The sequence below is a fragment of the Nycticebus coucang genome, chromosome 18, assembly GCF_027406575.1.
Source record: "Nycticebus coucang isolate mNycCou1 chromosome 18, mNycCou1.pri, whole genome shotgun sequence".
NCBI classification, from domain to species: domain Eukaryota; kingdom Metazoa; phylum Chordata; class Mammalia; order Primates; family Lorisidae; genus Nycticebus; species Nycticebus coucang.
This window is the reverse complement of record NC_069797.1, coordinates 1,967,021-1,986,868: the sequence shown is the minus strand read 5'-3', so window position 1 is coordinate 1,986,868 and position 19,848 is coordinate 1,967,021. Positions and strand designations below refer to the sequence as shown.

Here is a 19,848-nt window from a genome sequence, read left to right as displayed (position 1 = left end):
CAAAAAAATTGTATTTCTTTGTAATATGAGTTCCAAAAACATAAATTATGTGATTTCATATATATAAACTCCCACTTAAAATACTGCCTACATAGATAATCCCCTAACAGCTTCTACAAAAGAATTTGCTTGCCATTCTAAAATCTCCAAATGATTTATTAATATGAGTACCAATGAAGGGGGCATTTTATCTCCCATAATCACTACATTTTAGAGCATAAGTGCATTCTACTTATTCACTCAATAGCAAGTATATTTCCTGAATTAGCATTTATTATATATTTGAATACCTACCACTAATTATTAAATGTCTGGCATTTAAAGCTAAATTATTATTAGTATGATGGAAGGATAACTGGTTGGTACCTAAGCTATTATAGTCACATTTTTTTCAACCGTTAAACAAACCTTATGTTTAAGGATGTTTAAAGTATAGATGATACTGGCAAGAAAATTTGTTGGAAATTGTACAGGAGCTACTCTGACTTTTTAAAAAGACTCTTTCAAAGGTCACTAGAATTTGGTCTGAAAGATCATGTAATTAACCAAGAAATTCATTTCTATGACCATGCCTTTTAATTATCTTAAAATTATTTTTAGGCATGGCACTGTGTGTTTACTTAGTGTAAAAAAAAAAAATTCATAGAAAGATTTTTTTAAAAATCTACTTTAAGAATCATTGATTTTTATCTACCTACCTTGCTATCTAATCAGCGAACACAAAGATAAATCTATCACAGTATTCCAGTCTGTTTCATGCAAAAATATAAAAATGGACCCAAAGTATCAAACTAAAGAAACATTAGTTATAGAGTTTTTATTACAGATTTTCTTGAACATATTTCCCCTTTGAAGTAAAATGCTGGTAATACCTCTAATTTGACAACTCAGTAGTTAAGACCCTGGTCTCACTCAATGGTGCCTGGGGTGTATTTTCCACAGGGCAGAAGCTTCCTAAGATGGACACAACTGCCCATTATCTGTTCACTCCTCTGCTTTCCCACCATCCTGCTGGAAAGTCTAATTACCTTTTCATTTGATTTTCTGCGCAATCCAAAGGGTGATTTCCTAGAATATGCTCTAAAAAGAAAATAGCCAAAAATCTTATTAAAATTTGACCTTTTCACATTAAACAAGGGATCAGTGGTCCTGAAACCAGTCCACTTTTAAGCTCACAGAACCACAGCTCACTAAGAGAGCAAATAACCTTCAGATTTGCAAACACTATCTGCCAAAGGAATCTGACCTCAACCTCCCAGAAGAGCTAGGAAAAGGAAAACAAGTCTTCCTTAATTGAGTCATCACCATAACTCACTGCTTCATCTGGTAAGGAGAAAGCAATTTCAGTGAGCTGTGTATTTACATTTATCTCAGTTTATATTTTTCATCCCAAACCTTTAACATTCCCTGGGTTTCCAGTTCCTTGTGGTTGGAGCTGCCACTCCTCTCTTACCGGCTTGGATAACATCCCCTCTGGGCTACAAAACTGGTGTAAAAGCTACTAAACAAAATAGAAATAATTTGTTGCTTTAAATGCAAGTACTAAAGAAAGAGCTGTAATAAAGTTATTATAACAGTTCTCTTGAGTGGACAAGAATCCACAATGCAGTACTATTTGCCTATCTCTGTGTAAAGTTTTTGAAGCATTCCCCCAAGACTGAAAAAAAGGAGGATTAAAAATAATTTCGGTGATCAACTGTTAGCTGGGAGCCCAAGACACAAGACACCACCCACCCAGTAATTCCGCTATGTAAGCCAGCCCCTCCACCAGACACCTACTTCTTACCTGTGTGCAAAATAATATCATGGTTTTACATGGATAATATCATGTATAAAATAATATCCATGGTATACGCTTATCTTTCCAAATGGCCTAATTTCTACAAAGATAACTTAAAACTACAGTATTTACTTGAGGAAATTTCCATATAAACAATTTTTAAAAGACTTAACATATGACTAAAATTGGTAAAGGAGTAAAACTGCAAAAAGTAACAATAATAATTTCAAAAGTATGGCAGCCCTGTGGCTATCTGAAATTTAGGTGTCTGTCACAAAGAAGAATCCAAAAGAAGGTTGTAGTCGGGGGAAAAAGCCTGAAAAAAGCCTGTAAGATACCCCCTGCTTTAGTATAGGACTGAGCTATTCCAACAAGGGTTCTAAACTACAATTCTTATATACTTGATAATTTGTTTTTCAAATCTTCAACAGATAAAGGGACCCGGGGAGGAAATACCGACAATACTAACAAGTCACCTGGCAGCCTGACAGTTAAGAACACAAAAAACGCACAGTAGCTCAAAAACCCAAGCTGAACCACCAGTTCTGAGGATATCACTATAATACAGCCCAGGGTAAAACTAGACCTCACAGTACCGACCCCAAGTTAGCAAGGAAAGCTGAAATGATTTTGCAAGCAATGCGCTGCACACCTTCAATTGCTTCTGAACCTGATGACAGACGCTCACTGTGGCGCTACGTGTAACAGGCACAAGGTAGAAATTACCCAAATGGCCATTAGTAGCAAACTGGATAAATAAACTGTGAGATATTCTACAATAATTAAAACATAAGGTCTAAACTACAAGCTCACAAACATGTTAAGTAAAAGAAGCCAAATACATTACGGGACCCTACATATGGAAAGTAAAAAAAGAAAAAAAAAAAAAAAGACAGGCAAAGAATAATAACTTACCCTGGGATGTGGGAGAAGGCTCTGTGGTAGTCGGAAGCAAAAGTGACCATACCCCCCTTTTCATTTTCCCAGCAGAGTTTAGGGCACAGACACATCGCCTATGCATGGGTTTTAGTGGGTTTGTGCTGGGGCCTACAAGTCTGAATTTCTATAGGTTCTAGAAACACTCCCAGGTGTTGACAATTCTGCTGGTCTAAGGCCCCTGACTAGCAAAGACTGAGAAAAGATGTGATTTAAAACCAGGGCCCGCTGAGCTCCTGGAAACTTAACTAAAGAATGAAGCTAGCACCTCTCCTGTGGCTGCGTTTTAGGAAATGGTGGACCTGGGCTTCCTCTCATATTATATCCCTGTTAGCAAGCACCTATGCAGGGACAAAAACTAGTAGTTGGGGATAGCAAGATAAGAACCCATTCCGTTCCTTACTAAAGTCGCCCGGCTGGGGCTGTCCCGGCGCCAGAAGACGGTCAGCGCCTCCGTGGTGTCCCTGTCAGCCTCGTCCTCTTCGCCTTCCTGGGTCTCAGACCCCATCTCGCCCGGCGCGGCCCCCAGCAGCTGGCCCCGCGGAAAGCGCTGGCGAACTCCTGGAAGGCGATGACACCCTCGCGGTGGGCGTCCAGCCCCTGGAACACGCCTCAGCGTTGGCTGGCCACAGGCGCAGCTCCGCGCACAGCGCGCCAAACTCTCGCGCTCCAGGCGCCCGAGCAGTTCGCGACGCAGGCAGCTAAGACCGCGCACAGCCTGGCCAGCTCCTCCTGGTCCCTGTCCGCCTCCATCCCGCCTGGCAGGGGCGGGCGTAGAGGGCTACAGAGCGCAAGGGAGCGCACAGCTCCCACCGGCTGCAGCCGCGCAGGGAAGTCCAGGGCCACCTGCTGGTACCGGCAGGAGTCGAACTCCTCAGGTCGGGTTGGTTAGACCACTTGCAGGAATGTTCTGGAGAGACGATGTATCTGGGAGGGTCAGGGTTGTCCTTGCCGCCCCCTTACAGGTTGGGAGCTGTAGGATGCGCCCAGACTCCAGGCGCTGCGAAGCTGCACTGCCCGTGACAGAGCCTGCACAGCGCAGTAGCACTGAGCACTTCCACAGAGAGTCGGCTCCGCTCAGCAGCGAAGGAAGAGGGAGCGCCGGCTCTGGTTTCCATACCTGCGGGAGCCAGTCGGTGCTTTCAGCGATGCTGTTGGGGCCTTTGGCCAGAATTGGGGGTGCTGCCCCTCCAGCCGCGTGCTCCATTCCTCCCCGGATACCCGCTGGCATCGTTGCAGGACAAGGCAGCACCACGACCTGCTGCCTTAGCCCTAGAGGTGTTCACAGCTCCTGCGGATGGAGGAATCAGCTTGCTGGAGCAGCCTGACACCTACAGGAGAGATGCTGGCGCCTTGCTGTCTGCTCCACTTGGACTTCTGACTGGTCAGTTTCAGGGATGGCTCCTTGCTGTCTCCTCCACGTGCACTTCTGACTGGTGGATTTCCTGTCAGTTTCCAAGACCTGAGGACAGCTGGCTGTAACTGACAGGACCCACGCTCTAGCAGAACAACCCCTCCCCCCACTATATAAATCCCTGAGCAGAGAGCCAGAAGACAGACCTTGAAGAGGGAGTAGGAGAGCTTGTTCACCTCCTGGGTTCTCTCTGCCAGGTTAAGTTTTTGTAGTTGTAAATTTTTGTTTCTGTAAATAAATCCTGACCTTCGCCAAGACCAAGAACCTGAAATTCCAGTATCAGCATGAGCGTGGGAAACTCACAGGACGGAGGAGAAAGGTAGGTAGGAGTAAGATTCCAAATTGGCTAACCTTATATGCATTTTATGCTCTTTCTAATTCAAAACTTGGTAAACTTCTCTATATACAAGTTTTCTTACAAACCAAACTACAGGATTTACCAGAAGACCCCATTCTCTGATTTTACTACTTTCTTTAACACAGTTTCATCCAGCTAACATTAAGGTCTTACTACTTATTAATATACATTAGAAATTACATACATCTTCCAAACCCAAACAGTTTTTCTAATCCTTGCCTTCTCAACCAAAATCACTTGGCAGGCAACATTCTTTTAAACAAAGAGTGGGGTACTTTCCGATTTGGAACTTTTTTCTCGGTCGGTTTAAACAAACCTCATGGAAATTATATATTTAAAGGTTACCCTTTGAGTCTGAACACTTATTTCGACAATATTAGTGTTTCTTTAACACTGACTCATTTTGTACAAGAGATTTTTAAAAGTCATCCATTTTGGTTATTTTATAAAAGTCTTGTTCATCCATTTCCAGGAGATTCTGAATCTGTTATACTGTTTAACGTTTATCCTTTCGGTGATTCTCATACCTTGTTAAAAATATGTTTGGGTGTTTTTACTTTATTTACATTATCCATTCCCTCTGCATTTTAGACTATCTTTTAGTTATTACCATTTCTTTTAGTTATGACTCTGTTTTCCTTTCATCTCATTCTGGATTCTCTATCAATTATCACTTTTATTTTTTAGGTCTGATAATTAAGTAGGAGATTTGACAGGCACATTCCCACCAGGCTACTGTTCTTAAACATAAAGCTTAGCACTAAACATCTGAGGAACTGTTTCTTCTTGAATTGTACAATAAATGCCATCAACATGAATAGCTTTTATCAAGCAGTAAATACTACTGATAACCTCCATCTGCATATTAAACTGATAAATTATGAGATACATTCCACTAGAATCCCTGGTTTTAGCAACCTAATTGCTAAGTGAATATAGTTTTCTGCATTTGCACAGCTAATATTTGAAATGAATTTTACCATTAGTGCAGAGTAAGTTGTTATTGATTTTTAGTTTATGTGCTTTCTTGTTTATTCTAAAGATTTTTCCATAAAAAGTAAAAAATGGCTATCTTAGAAATACCTTTAAAGCTTTACAAATATACTTATTAAACTGCCTCTTTGAATAATTATCATTATATGTTAGCAGTTAATAAATATCTGCATCTTTCAAAACAAATGAGTTAATGATATTTGTAACTGCTTACACCGAAGTGCTTTTTGCAGTCTGCTTACATGACTTCCCTCCTGATTTCTGCTGACTTTTGTGCTCATTATTTCTGAATTCCTGCATTCTACGACCTACCCTGACCCCTTTATTGAAGAGCCATCAAAAAACATTGATTATTCCAAATGTTTTGTGTATACTTTTTATTTCCACTGATATTGATCTACTTTAGAGTTACTGTATTAGATATTTATCACTGTATAATAATACAACCAAAAGGGAGTGATTGGAAACAGCAGTCATTTTATTTGTTCATAATTCCATTGTCATCAATTTGAGCAGGGCTCAGCCAGGTGGTTTTTCTATTGGCTTGCCTGGGATCACTGGATAGCTGTCATGTTGACTCAGTGCGGGCTAAGTGGTCTTTGAGAGCCTCACTCACATGTCTGGAAGTTGGTGCTGGTTGTAGACTGGGTCATGTGTCTCCAGGAAGCAAGTTTGGGCTTTGTCACTGGGTAGCAGTGACATTCACAAATGCATTCACAAATGCATCACCCAGCATATATTATTAAGAGTCAAGGAATAGGCTGCAGGAATGCCTTGGACTATTCCCAGCAGTGTTCTCAGGGGAAAGCCAAGGTTATACAATCTGACTCTAATTTGTTTTTTCAAGAAACAGAGTAAAGAGAGAAGAAATAGGAGGTACTCCTTTTCTAATTTAGCATCCAGAAACAGCTAGCCAGGAACAGATGATAACAGAGCAGCCTTTGAGAACTGATGAATTGATAGGTAAGGAGAGCTTGCCCTTAGTTATCAGCATGACTTTTGGAAATATCAGCTTGCTCTCTGGCTGTTTAAGGATTTTAGAAATCAGAGATAATCTTGTTAAAGTATGTTTCTCAGAGTAGTAAAAAGATATCCTTAGAAATGCTATTGTGATCAAATGCATTTGTAAAATGCAAACAAATTTGGAAAAAATCCTACTATATCCTTTCTTGGATGAGATAAAGCAGGTTAATATTTCCTAAATGTATTTGACTGTGGAAGCTTTTAGTTCGGGGATTTGATTTGGTTTGTTTTCAGATTTCTGCGAGTTTTCCAAAGCTAGTGCTCTTGAAAACATACTTTCAGAAACCTCATGTTAGACAGTGACTAGGGTGGTGAGCCATGAGACATGATCCCTCACCACTACATCATAGATTGGCCCAAATTCCCATAATGGGAATGTGCAGTACCCACTTAACCTGTTTGTCACCCATTAAATGGGAGAAGCTTTTAGTGGAAGCTTGTTCTAATCTACTATGTAGGATTTCTTTCAGGTACTAGAACCTTCCTCAGAGCATGACTTAACACTACATTTACTCTGCCCCAGAAATATCTGATATGACAGTTAAGATGGAACTAGATATCCAAGTAATGGCATATGCCAGAGGGACAAATTAGCATGTTCACCGACTCTCTCAAACACATGCATCCCTTGAAGAACCCGAGTCTTCATGTTCTCATGCATGTCTAATCACAGCTCACTACTGGAAATAATGGGGAAAATGCTGGAGATTTTGTGAAGAGGAATATATCATAAAACTTACATCTATTTACACTTTATGTAAAGCACAGAATAGAGAAAATAATAACATAGCATATACTACCGTCCAGAATTTGCAAATAGGAAAGTGCTATCATATTTTCTTCAGATCTGCTTTTAAAATAAAGCATTACAGACTCTGTTGAACTTCCTCATTGAACATATATATAGCACTGTGCAAGTGTTGTGTTAGCAGTGATCAGACTTCGGTAAATCTTTCACTTAAAAAATTAAATCTCTCTATAATGTTTCAAATAATATCAAATAAAATTTCATACTGCCAACTACAGCAGAGTTGGTGTTCATTGCTAGAACTGAGTGAGAAGTGTTAAATTTCAAACTTCTGATCCATTGTGTGATGCCTGAGCCACGCTCATGTGCCGTCTTTCCACATTAGCAAACTGTTTCTCATACATCTTGCTCTCTTGGGTGAGAAAAAAGTTTGTCCCCTATATGAGGAGTCTTCAAGAAGTTCATGGAAATGTGTATTATGAAAAAAGTATACATGAAGTTCAGATTTTTTTCCACCAAAATAAACTTGTACAAACTTGTTTACAACATGTCTGAGCTGGATCTCGTTTGAAGTGTTAACAAGGATAAAACATCACTTTGAAAAGAGTCTCTAGGCAAGCAACACAAATTCTGCTAAAAATGAAGCAAGAACAAACATCAAATTTATGGTGAAGCTTAGGTAGGAGAATAATGAAATAATTAATGCTTTATGAAAAGTTTATGGGGACAATGCCACAAAGAAATCAGTTTACAAATGGATAACTTGTTTTAAGAACAGACAAGATGATGTAGAAGATGAAGCCGACAGCAGCAGACCATCCATATCAATGTTCAAAGAAAAAATTAGTCTTGTTCTTGCCCTAACTTAAGAGGACCAACAATTAACAGCAGAAACAAGAGCCAACACCATTAACATCTCAATTAGTTCAGCTTGTACTACTCTGTCTGAAAAATCAAAGTTACAAACCAAAAGTCTGTAAATGGCACTCATTTTTCATCAGTTAATAATGTAAAAAAAAAAACAGCATTGACATAGTTAAATTCCTGTGATTTGTTGCACACAGATCAGCTGCAGACAAAAGCAGAGCTTTCAATGGAAATTTTAAAGTGGGATCAGATCCTGAAGCACTTTCTTGGTTCCTTCTGACTTCTTTTGGTTTGCTAATCTTAAAAGTCTGTAAATGGCACTCATTTTTCATCAGTTAATAATGTAAAAAAAAAACAGCATTGACATAGTTAAATTCCTAGGACCCTCAGTTCTTTAGCGATGGGTTAAAGGGCTGATATCACATAACAAAAATACCTTGAAATTAATGGAGCTGATATTAAGAAATAAAGTTTCTATTTTTCATTTTTGTCTCTTAATTCCATTTTCCACAAACTTTTGAAGTCCCCTGACATCATGTATGCAGGAAGTAGAGAAAGAGAAAAATGAAAAAAATAAATGGCCCTCAGTTCAGCTTTTGGACAGCAGAAAAAGCAAACTGTGGTAAGCAGAAATATACAGTGTTCCCCAATTCTCCCCTTGGGATACATGCATAACGCTGCATAACCCCTTCCTTTTCAGAGTGAGAAGTACCTTGAATATGATAATTTTAGTCTTTTTTAATTTTAGCAATTCTAATGGATGTGTAGCATAGATACATATCCCATTACAGTTTTAATTTGCATTTCCCTGATGACTAATGATATTACACAACTTTTCATATCCTTATTAGCCATTCTTCCATCTTCTTTTGTGAAATGACTGTTCAACCCACTTTTATTGGGCGGTCATAGTATTGCGTTATAAGAATTCTTTCATATATTTCAAAAACAAGGTCTCTGTCACATGCATGTATTTTGAAAACTTCCCATTCTGTGCTTTGTCTTTTTATTTTTTTTAATGGTATCTTTTGAGCATACAGGTTTTATGAAATCCAATTTATCAATTTTTCTTTTCTGCTTTGTGACTCATCTAAGAAATTTATGTCTACTCAGAGTTGCAAAGGTATCATTTATCTTTTCTTCAAGAAACATAGATTTGTCATTCACTATTGTGTTTGTGATCCATTTTTAAGTCAGTTTTTGTTTACTGGGTGAGTTAAAAGTCAAAGTTCATTTTTTTTTTTTCTATATGGACAACCAGTTCTTCCAGCACTATTTTTTTGAATACTATCTCCTCCCCTATTAAATCACCTTTGTGAAAAATCAAAAGACCATATGTGTGTGGATCTATTTCTGGGCTCTCCATTCTTCCCTGTTGATTAATCTATTTATCTTTTCACCAACACCATATGGTCTTGATTAAATGTCTTGATAATAAGTCAAATATAAGTCTCAAAATAAGGCAGTATCAGTTCTCCAAATTTGTTACTCTTTTTTTGAAGTTGTTTTGAACATTGGTGCTGTGCAAATTTTAATATCGATTTGTTGATTTATACAAAAATATATCCTTTTGGGTATTGTGATTGTGATGAATCTTATAGATCAATTCTGGGAAATTAGATATTAAAAATATTGAATCTACCAATCAATGAGCATGATCTATCTATATTTAAGCCTCTTTTAATTTCTCTTAATAATGTTTTTAAGTAGGTTATGATTTATAGATCTTCCACATATTTTGTTAAATGTATCTCTTGATTTTTGAGCTATTTCAAAACACTGTATTTTTAATATCAATTTCCTGTTGCTTGTTGCCAGTGTCTAAAAATTCAATTGATTTTTGTACAATTACGAATTGATATTCTGAGACTTTCTATATTCACTAATTACTTCTAGTGGCTGCTTTTATAGTAAATTCTTAGGACTGTCTCTATACATAATTATATAGTCCATGAATAAAAAGATAATTTTGCTTTTTCATTTCCACACATTTTTCTTGCTTTGTTGACTTGTTTGAACTTGTTAGAACTGCAGTAGTAAATACAGGTAGACTTGCTTTGTTCCTCATCACATCACATCAGAGATCATTTGATCTTTCACCATCAGTTGTGATGTTAACTGTAGAGTTTTTATGTAGATTCCCTTTGTTGGGTTTAGGAGGTTATCTTCTACATTGCTAAGAATGTTTATTATGACCGGATTTTGAATTTTTCTTAGATCATCCAGCATCTACTTAGATGATTGTGTTGTTTTTACTCCTTTATTCTGTCAACAGTGGTGAATTATACCAATGGATTTTTATTTTAATCCAACTATCACTTTTCACCTGTGCTCAGGGCCTCTTTACATGGGGAAAATTGGGCTTCTAATGGGCTCAGGGCTCTAAGAGTGAGTGTTCAAAGAGTCTTACACAACCTAGCCCTGGAAGTCCCAGAACATTATTTCTGCCACCTTCCAATAGTCAACCACGTCACCAAGTCTAACCCAAACTCAATGGGATATTCCTTAGTCTTCACCTCTCAATAGAGTAGGAGAATTAAAAAATTTGAGGCCATCTGTAATCTAACTTTTCTTTTTTTCTTTTCTTTTCTTTTTTGAAACAGGGTCTCACTGTTGTCACCCAGGCTAGAGTACGGTGATATCATCATCACAGCTCACTGCAACCTCAAACTCCTGGGCTTAAGTGATTCTCCTGCTTCAGCATCTCAAATAGCTGGGACTGCAGGCACATGCCCAGCTAATTTTTCTATTTTATTTTAGATTATGGGGTCTTGCTATGCTGCTCAGGCTGGTCTTGAACTCCTGACCTCAAGCAGTCCTCCTGTCTCAGACTCCCAAAGTGCTAGGATCACATCTGACCTCAATTTACCATTTTAAAAGTCTTTTTCTACACATCTGTTTGAAGCAAGGGATGTAATGTCCACATCAGCTCAGTCCCCTGTATTGAACAGGTTTCTCCTTCCCATGCTTCAGTCCTCAACTTAGTGTTATTTCCCTGACCTTACAAAAAGAGATTGTGCCTCCCTTCTAGTGTCCCCAAAGGACCCTGTTGCTACCCTATACCTTCACACATGTGCCCTGCCCTCAAGCCACACTGCTTCTCACATAGTAAGCACTGTTTTTAAAGACGCAACACTTCCTGCATGCTATTTCCTCTACTCAAGGATTCTTTCTCTACTTTGCCACTGTGCTGTCTTATTTAATCCTCTAAACATCCTTCATGGAGATAGGTTTCCCAACTTCAGAAACAGGAAAAGTAAGTTCACATTCAATTAAAATCACACAGCTAGTAGAACTAGTATTCAAACCCAGATGACCCAACTCAGCTTACTGCAAGTGTCCCTAAATCGTGCATGTAGCAGATGCCATCTTGCTCCACTCCACCCCCCTCAATCCCTTGTGCATTTCCACTCAACAACCATACCCTGTGTCACTTATTGGGGGGACCACCCTCCAGCTGGTGGAGTTTGCTTTGCCTGTGTATCCATGCCTGATGGAATAAATACCCCACCTCCCTTATACTATACATAGAACAGCTCTGAGACTGACAGATACCGTCCTCAGCTATGATACTCAGACAGTACCCCCCAGGGCATGGTGCTTGTTGTCAGCATTGCACTGTGGCTTATACCTCCCCAGTTCTGCCTTCACCCTTCCTCTCTCTTCCACATTTACCTGAATCCTCATCTCAGCATCTGGGTAACCCAACTAAGATAGTGCACAACCCCTTCCTTGGTATACAATACTCTCCAAAGAGATTCAAGTCAAAGACTGTGGTGGTGTCCATAGTTTGAGAAAGAACCCTGTGTGGTACATGGGCTATTCTGGGAGCCACAACAATGCCCTGGCACGAGGCCTGCAGAAATCAACATGGTATTTGATGTTGCTATAGTACATATAAAGGCGCTGTGAATATAACTAAATATTTATAGGGCATAAAAGAGTAAATATTCCTGCCAGAGTTATCTGACTTACTCTTCTGTCATGATACACTCGGGACTAAAATAAAGGTTGCAAGATGCCAGTTAGTAATCTCAGGTAATAACTGAAAAACGTTACAAACAATTTAAACAAGCAAGAAAATACTAATATTTAAAAATTTTATGCCTTTTTACTTTCTCATTATTTGGAGGAGGAAGAAGGAGGTGTTAGGCATTTTTAAAAGTGTATTATTTCATATGATGCAGAAATTCCATGTAGTTATTTCTTGATTATCTCCAGATAATCAAGGTAAACTGAAAAGTAAGGTATATATACATACAAACTGAATGTATTATACATACAAACTAAAAAGTAATGTATAATACATCTCCAGATCAAGGTAAACTGAAAAGTAGTGTGTATATCACTTTAATTGGGAAAATTCTGGGCATATTTAACTAAATATATTTTCAAAATCTTTGTTGGTAGAAATTCTATTTTCCTAAATATCTTAGCAGGTAAGGGCAGAAATATCATGAAATCCTTTGACTCTTCTGTAGCTTTTATTATGAACCTCAGGTCAGACATGATGATACAGCCCTACAGATGGAGAATCTTCAGTTTTAAAAAAAGAAGGTAACATAATGTGAAGTGGATACATTTGAGCCTAGATTCTAATCATAATAAATGCATGGAAAGTCTTTCAAATATCCTCGACTAGTATTTTATGTTTCTCAAAGAAGAAAAATAGCATCAAACTGGAGTACTGCATGTATATTTTTAAAATTTGTCACGTGAGTGTACTCAGTAAGGGAATTGGTGAGAATATCTAAAGTTGAAGGCAAGCTATGTGCCAAAGGAAAGGGTGTTGGGCCCCATGGTGAAAGGTAGTCTAAAGCGGATGTCAGGAAAGCTAGCCCACCACCCACTTTCACAGGGCTCATACCCTGAAAGTAGTTTTTATGGTTAGAAAAAATCAGAAGCAAAACATTTGGGGACATGTGAAAGATGCATGAAATTTTAATTTTGTTCACAAATGAAGTTTTTTTTTTGTTTTTTTTCTTTTATTTATTTTTTTTAATCATAGCTGTGTACATTGATGTATTCATGGGGCATCATTCACTAGCTTCACAGACCGTTTCCCAAGTTTCACATATACCCTTGTAAGATGCACTGCATAAATGAAGTTTTATTGTAACACAATCACACCCATTTGCTTTCATACTCCAAGAGCCACACTGAGTAGCTGTGACAAGACACATATAACCTGCAAAGCCTAAAATATTTCCTCTCTGGCCCTTGATAGAACGTTTTCCAATCCAGCTCTGGAGGAGGAAGTGACGGAAGGGCACATTTCACTTATTCTCATAGCATAAGTTAACTTTATGCATTGGCAAGAAATATCCTTATTTTGAAACCAATCTTCTACCTTCAGGACGTGGAAAAATTCTTCAAACCAATTAAAAACATAATAATTCAACTTTCAGGGAAAGAAGGTAAGTCATCACAAGAGAATGGTGGGAAGAAGACTATGGAAATTCTGTTAATGATAACTTATTTAACATTTTTACAATAAGAAGAGACCGACTGAACAGCATCTGCAGAATCCCTTCTGTGAAAAATCGCCAGAGCTCTTTGTAGAAGGCAAAAAGGACCAGGGTGACATGCATGCTGTTTCCCATTTTGTCATTATCTGATAACAGATTGCAGCTGAATAGGGTCTGTATAGATTTACAGGGTTAAACTTCAGTGTTCAGCTCAACCCCAGCCCCATTTCTGCTCTTTCTCTAGCCTGTTTCCAGTCAGACATTTTTTATTATAATTTTGAGTTGCTTAGCTATACGTATATGCATGTATGTTTTTAAATATAAAAAAACTCAAGTCTTTTCGAAAGAAGGCAATATTGAGAAATTGTAAATAACATAAGTAACTTCAGTAGTTCGTTTTAATGTTGGTACTATCAGAATAATTATGTAAATTAAGGAAATGTAAACTTTTCCTTACTATTAATATGCTAATTATTCTACAGCTGTTTAGGACACACTCTCCTTTCCCCAAGCTTACATACTAACACCAGACAAATCATATTCTAAGATGATCACAATGGATTTCTTCCTAGGGAAGCCTCTGAATTTGATCTCAAATGTTTAAAATTACTTTTTGTTCCAGAGGATGCAATGTATGTATTGCAAGATCAGAAATACATTTACATTCACCCCAAATAAAGAAGATACATACATTTTTATGTGGCATGAAAGTATTTCCCAATTCTGTAACATAAGGAGATGTTAAAATATTAATCTATTTTTTAGACTAAAGAAGATTAAATCTTGTGTTCCCAGAAGTACAAAATGAGACAAATTAGATCAGTCAGAAAAAAAATCTAAAGAATTCTAAATCCATCTCCATTCTTCTGGAAAGCATTGTATAATTCGGTTTTCAAAGGATGAGGTATTCAAACAAGTCTCTTTTCACCAGTACCCTAGAGCCTCAGATTAACAATGAACTAGGACACTAATTTTTCATTAACATGTAATATGAAATACATAATCAGGATTTCTAATAATGATACAAGAATTTGTTAAGTGGTCAGTCTTTCATATCATAGACGGATAAATTAGAGAGCTAGTTTTTTGTTTTTGCTTTTTTAAAAAAAGAGGTTACTTTTGCTCCATGAAATGAGATTATGGAAGAAGACAAAATTCTTTCTCTACCAATACATTTGTTAAAAATGCCATACCTGTAGAAAAGAATGTTTACTCTCTTTCAAGCTCTTGATGTATGTTTTCTAGCACAGTAGGACTAATCATGTACTTCTTGAAATATGGAACACCTGAAAAGGTATCTGCACCTCTGATAATTCTTTAAACGTCTTTTTTTTTCCCCCTCTCCCTTAGCTTATTGTATAATTCTGGTAAAAGGTATTTCAAGGTCAAAGGCCATCCTGAGTGAAAAGTGTCCTTTTGCATTTTTGGAAATAATTTTCAGTTCAAAATTTTTATATGAATTCCAAATTACAAAGAAAAAATATATTTTCTGCTATTGAAAAGGTTATGAAAACTTGGTGTATCCTTAAATGAAGTTTCAATTTTGTGTTGATAAAATGGAGACAACCAGGAGGACTTCTCAAGAAAGAAAAACCAATACTTGGGTAATACCAGGTTTCCTCTGACTTTGTGACATCTAAGACTAAAAGAGACACAAAGGGGTATGGTCAATGTTTTCTTGTGGTCTAAAATTCTTACAAAGTTCTTTAACACATCCAGGGTGACATTCTTACAGAAAGTCACACATTCCAAACTAATATAATAATTAGTCAGCGAACAAACTCTGGAAAGTAGAAAGACGACAAAAACTTGCTAGAATGGGTTGTTTAATATACCTTTCACAAATGATTTTTAAGAATTCAACCCTCAAACTTACCTTAGTCCTGGCATATTCACTCACCCCACCCCACCCAGGGTGAGAATGCAAATGGCACTTCATAAAAGAAATACATACAATGAACACGCTTAATAAGATTTCCAGACTGCAAAAATCAAGCAGAAAAAGATGATAGAGACAAAAATCTAAACATGTCTCTATTTTTAGATTACTAGAGAAATAACCTGGAGAAGTGTTACAGCATTATCATTTTAATGTGTATTTAATAACAATGAGGTGGAGGTAACCATGATCTTAACATCTGGCACCAGGATTGCTCCTGGAAGGAACCATCTTTTGAGTTAATACCTTGATAGACTCTTGTAGGAGGAAACAATCTGTGGAATAAAAGTGGTGATTCTGTCACTTCTTGTGGACAAGGGTAGGTTTTTATTCCTCCCAACAGGTGGGGGTAGAAAACAAAGGAGAGGAAGGAGAGACAAGAGAAAAAAACTGAAGAGAGGGTGGAGCCAGCCAGGTGCTGTGATGTAAGCCCCTACTAGATTCCTGAAATATGTTTGCTCTAGTTCATTTTGCTCACAAATGAACTGGAAGAAGAACCTGAGATATCATTGACCATGTAGGAGGGAAAAGGAGCCCAGGAAGCAAGAGATGAAAAGGAGGGGAAAGGAAGGCATGAGAACTTAAATCTCCATACTTTGTTAAAATTGTAGAGATGGAATTTTGATAAGTAAATGTTTGTTAGATCTAAAGAGTCCAAAAGGCCTTTTCCAGGATGAGGGATCTCTGTACAACCAAACATGCTAGTTCTCAAAGGATGGCTCATGCGCTGACAGCATCAGTCTCACCTAGGAAATTGCTGGAAGTTTGGGGGCTTCACCCACTGAATCAGAAGCTGTGGGGTGAGGCTCACCAGTCTTTGTTTCAACAAGTCCTCGTGTTGATTATAATGTACATAAAACTTGAGAATTGCTAAACTCAGACAATGGTTTGCAGCTGTTAATATAAATTCAGTGGCAACCAGGCCTAAAGAATACCTGAGCAGAAAAAAAATCTTACCTGGCTTCACACAAAGTAATCTGAGTTTCCTTCTTGATAGTCTCTTAATGTCTGAGTAGCCACAATTCTGTTTTTGTGTATCTTTTTCTGTTTGTTTCTGGCCTGAACATAAACAATAGAAGGAAAACCTTGTGATTGGACCATGGCATGCATGGAAAAGTGTCTCGAGTGTTTTCATGAGCACAAGAATGGTGTTTCATGTTTTCTTGTAAGAAAGATCTTTATATTTCTATAATGTGTTTCTCAAATTACTAAGCCACCATTGGAAGTTCCCATTACTTTTAGAATAGACCATTCCTTTCTCTCATAATGGACTAAATCCTGCTAAAGTTGGCTCAGGAGGTACCCTTGTTTCAAGAATAGTAAAACAACTCTTAAGTGGGAATGCTGCAGAGAGAAGATGTGAGATGCTCAGTGTAATACAACCATACACAGAGGGTCTTGGGGGCCAGACACTGTCAGAGTGTGGCAGTGTGGCCCTGACTCCAGGTTCTAAGTGCTATTGGGGGAGATTCAAAGAAAGAAGTGTACAGAAAATGTTGCAGGAAAAAGTTATAAGTCATGTTACACCATGCACCAGGAAGTGCAGAATGCAGGGAGTGCAGACTGTTCTGTATTGATGTATCTAGTGTGGGAAACACGTGCTTTGACACCTGCTTATTAGTCTGCCTGGGATCTGCCTTAGCTGTTCTGCCTCACTAAGTGATTACTTAGTTATGCATCTGGTTGCAGCTTTTGCTGCTGACACATATGCCCCTATTCCTTCCTGTTCACATGGCTGCAACTTTGTTACAGTCACATGCCTAGCTTAGTGTCACAGGTCAGTAATTTTTGCCACTGCCCTGGACATCCTGTTCCCTAGGTATACCTTGAGATGTCTCTTACGTGTTTCCCACACGTAGAATTTATGGCTCATGATGTTTTACTTTATCACAGTCATATAGCAAAAAAAGAGGAGCATATTAAGACTCTGCAGTGATTACATCTTTCTTCACAATCAGTAATTTAACATTAAGAAAAACAGCAAATATCTTTTCATGAAAGACAATTGAAATTTGTTCTCCCACGACCTGCCAAGTAGCTGTAGTGTCTCCAAGTGGCTGTAGTGTGTTTACCAATTTGATCACCCCTCTATAAATTAAACTTCTGAAGTACTGGCTTGGGTGCAATAAACAGTGGTTTTCAATTCACATTTCAGTCAATTGAATGCTTTGTTTATTTAAGATATTGGAAGTAAAACATAAATGGAAGATACTCAGGCAGCATAAACCAGATAATCCTCTGAGTGCCAGGAGAGTCAGCAAAAAAGAGGATGTTGCCGTAGTTCCTAAGAAACACAGCCTAGATGCTCAATGTCAGTAAGATATTGAAAATGTAGCAAAATAAGCTCTTAAGACTGGAGTCACTCTCTCCTCTATACTTAATTAGTATGATCTTGACCCTTGCAACTAAGTCAAAATGGAAAAAAAAAATATTTTTATTCTGCCTGTTGACAATGTTCTGTACTTAAGGAAGCTTTCTCTCTGGAGCTTTTGTTGCACATTAGCATAATTAGAGACATACTCTCCTTCTAAAAAGAAGATAATTTCCTAATTAGGTTGGGTTCATTTGTTCTCTATCACTTGTGATATCCCAGCACCATGGGTATCCCAGGGAAAACCATGATTCCGGCTGAGTAACAACACCCTCATTATTTCTCCATCATCCAAGGAAGTTACCTTTGTCCCAGCAAAGACAGTGGTGCAAATCCAGAGACTCATCATTTGCCCAGCACCCTACATTTGCTTTTTTTCTTCATTACATTTCAGTCCGATTTAAGGGTAAAATTCAAATATGTGTAGTAGGCTGATCAAACTACAATCTTTATCCAGACATTCACAGATGAATAAAAGAAAGGCAGCAAGAGAGAAATAAGTTAGTCCTACATTAAAATTGGGTTTCAAGACTATGATGAAGTAAATGTCTCCCTTTCTGTTTGTTTTGACTGTTTTTCTCATATGAAAGTTTATTGGATTCTCACAAGTTTACCTTTCTCTACCAACTGCTGCAGAATTTATGAAGGAGGAATAAAAGTATAATTAGGAAAGAGGGATGACATTGCTTATGCAGCAAATGGATGTGGAAGCTTGTCAATTCTTTAATAGAAGCTCATGGGTCCAGTGATCTGCAAATACAGAGGGCATAGAACTTTGTCAAATATATCTTCAGTAAAAGAGTGGAAAATCCCTGGGTTACTCAAAGTGATGCCTACTGGACCTGGCTCTGTTTTTTCCATTTAGATCCATTTGTGGATGCTGTATCAACACAGTTCTACAGGAAGAAACCAAGTACAATCCTATTACTTCTAGAACATCAGTGGGTAACATCTTAAAATCTTTTATGCTTCCAGGGGATGAAGACTTAACCACAAAGCAGACCTTGTTTATTTGATATTTTGAAAAGTTACATATCAATAAGAACAAATAGGTACAAGACCATCATTTAATGTTTCCAGGAAAACAGAATTGCTTCCAGTCAACAACAGCCATCACCAGACCCTCCTATTTCATTTCAAATAAAAATAGTAATAATACCTAGAAGCTGGGAGGCCATCAACTTCTTATAATCAGTTGTAAATTGATTCTCTATAAATTCGGTTATTTTAAACTATTATCATTTTACAAATATAAAATCTCAATTTTCATGATATAAAATAATGAGTATTATAGAAGAATTTGTGAGTCTTCTAACAGTAACCAATGATGGATCACACTGAGTAAGTGTGAGACCCTGTCTCTACTAAAAAGAGAAAAATTAGCCAGGCATCATGGCACGCGTCTCTACTCCTGGCTACGGGGGAGGCTGAGGCAGGAGGATTACTTGAGCACAGGAGTTTTAGGTGGCAGTGAGCTATGATATCTCTGATACATTCTGCTTAGGGTGACAGAGGAAGACTTTCTCTAAAAAAAGAAGAAGAAAACAAAAAACTAACAATGCACATGTGGCTATTCACACAGCACACTTTCCAAACTGAGACCTCTTCTGTATTCCTTATTTCATTGTTTTTATCTTCAAGAAACAATTTCAGGTGGCTTTGGGCAAAAAGACGCTTTAAGCAACAAACTAAGAATCACTTAGCATTTGCCTACCAATCACCTAGTGGTGAACAAAATGTGTTATATTTTAAGAGGATATAAAGGAGTAGAATTAATCTCTTAACATGTGTACAGGAGCTTCAGCTATTTGGAAAAGATTTAGGAATTAGACATTATTAACAAAAATAAAGGTCACGATCCTTTTTTTCTACAAAGAGACCACTCAGCACTCAACAATGTATTTGTTAAAATATATATCCATAAAATATATTTGATACAAGGGCTCTAGTA

The 19,848-nt window shown here is 37.7% G+C and overlaps 1 pseudogene; it reads right to left on the bottom strand.

Moving 5' to 3' along the window:
- The window catches only part of LOC128570214 (ras and EF-hand domain-containing protein-like), a 37,839-nt pseudogene extending 34,370 nt beyond the window's left edge, over positions 1–3,469 (bottom strand).
- Between the last annotated feature and the right edge of the window lie 16,379 nt (positions 3,470–19,848).